The sequence below is a fragment of the Chinchilla lanigera genome, unplaced genomic scaffold (assembly GCF_000276665.1).
Source record: "Chinchilla lanigera isolate Chin_1 unplaced genomic scaffold, ChiLan1.0 scaffold00109, whole genome shotgun sequence".
Lineage (NCBI taxonomy): Eukaryota > Metazoa > Chordata > Mammalia > Rodentia > Chinchillidae > Chinchilla > Chinchilla lanigera.
This window is the reverse complement of record NW_004955510.1, coordinates 5673890-5675373: the sequence shown is the minus strand read 5'-3', so window position 1 is coordinate 5675373 and position 1484 is coordinate 5673890. Positions and strand designations below refer to the sequence as shown.

Below are 1484 nucleotides of genomic sequence, written 5' to 3'. Positions count from 1 at the left end.
TTTTTTTTTTTTTTTTTTTTTTTTCTTTATTTAGAGTTTTCCCCCACTATTCTCGAGGGAGCTTTCACTTTCTGGGTGTATGCAAAGCAAATTATCCAATTGTGGAAGCAGGGGCGGGTTTTTCACTGAGAGCAATTAGTTGTTTTCTAATTTCCCAGGTGGGTCTCCATTAACTGCCTACTAAACATCAAAGCAGTGGCAGCACCATGAATCACGCACCTCTTCTAGGGGAAACTGTGCTCCTCTTCAGAGTGCTGTTTTCCTAGGGAAGCTTTGGAAAAACCAACCAACCACTGAAAGAAGGGAGAACTTCACTTTTTTAATTAGGTAAAACAGTGACGGGGCGGGGGAGGGGACGGGGACGGGACTCTATAGCGAAAAGAAATCTCTTTTTCCTACCATCATGCACCACCTCCCTGTGCTCCCTAGAGGCAATCCCCGGTTTACTTCTTTAAACTTTATTAGTACAGAAAATTTCAAAGGTAGAGAGACTGCAACGATCGCTTCTGCACACATCCCAGTTTCAGCCGTGAAAAACATCCCGAGGTTTAGAGTAGCCCCCTCACCTGGTTTCGCTAAGGCATATTATAAAGTGAGTCGAAGACACTAGGTCATGTTACCTGCGCACGCTTTAATAAAAAAACTTCGCATCGCCGTTAGCGGCCCCGACGCGGCTGCTGCGTGCGGGATGCTGGGGGTCGCAGTTCCCAGGCGGGGCGGGCGCAGGGCTCCCGGCCGCGGGTCCCTGAGCCGGCCGAGTCCGCGCGGCTTCGGTCTGCAGGCTCCCGCTCCCGGCGGCGGCCCCTGAGGCCCTGAGCAGCTGCACCAGCCACCATCCCCAGACGCCGCCGAATCCCTGGAGGGGAAACGATTGACACAGCTGCGTGCACTGCGCCCCCGGGGACCCCAGCGGCACCTGCGTCTCCCGGTGGTGCCGGGGTGCGGGAACCGGCTCCGGACCCAGAGCAGGCGAGGCTCGAAGCCTCGGCAGCTCCACAACCCCCTCGCTCCGTCACGCGCGGGACTCGCGGTCCCGCGATCTCGCGCACCGCGACTACAACTCCCGTCATTCCCCACTGCCTGGCCAATGGCGGGCGGCGGCGCGTGCGGGGCGCGGCGCCTGCGCGGCGGTTTGAGTAAGCGGCCCCGCGATTGGCTGCGGGGTCGGACGCCGCGCGGGGCCTGTGGGAAGCGGAGTGACGGAGCGAGCGGCTGTTGGAGGAAGGAGGTGGGGGCCGGGAGCGCAAATGGCGTTGAGATGGTTCAGGGCCCTGTTCAAACTCCAGCGCTGACCATTCACCGGCGGAAGCGGCGGCGCAGGAGGCGGCGGCGGCCCAGCGGGAGCACGTAGCGGGCTCGCCCGGTCCGGCGGTCAGGGAGGTCTAGGCCCGGCGGTGCGCGCGGCGGGGAGGGAAGTTGCGGGTCCGCCGCTCCTCCCCCTCAGCCGGGCTTCGTATTTACCGGAGCGGAGTCGCGGGCCGTGA

General features: G+C 60.9%; 1 protein-coding gene across 1 annotated transcript in view; it reads left to right on the top strand.

Moving 5' to 3' along the window:
* The first annotated feature begins 1152 nt into the window (after positions 1 to 1152).
* Positions 1153 to 1484, top strand: part of Wapl (WAPL cohesin release factor) — a 77600-nt gene continuing 77268 nt past the window's right edge. The window contains exon 1 of the mRNA XM_005407895.1: positions 1153 to 1228. The gene's annotated coding sequence lies outside the window, so the exon portion shown is untranslated. The remainder of the gene's footprint in view (positions 1229 to 1484) is intronic.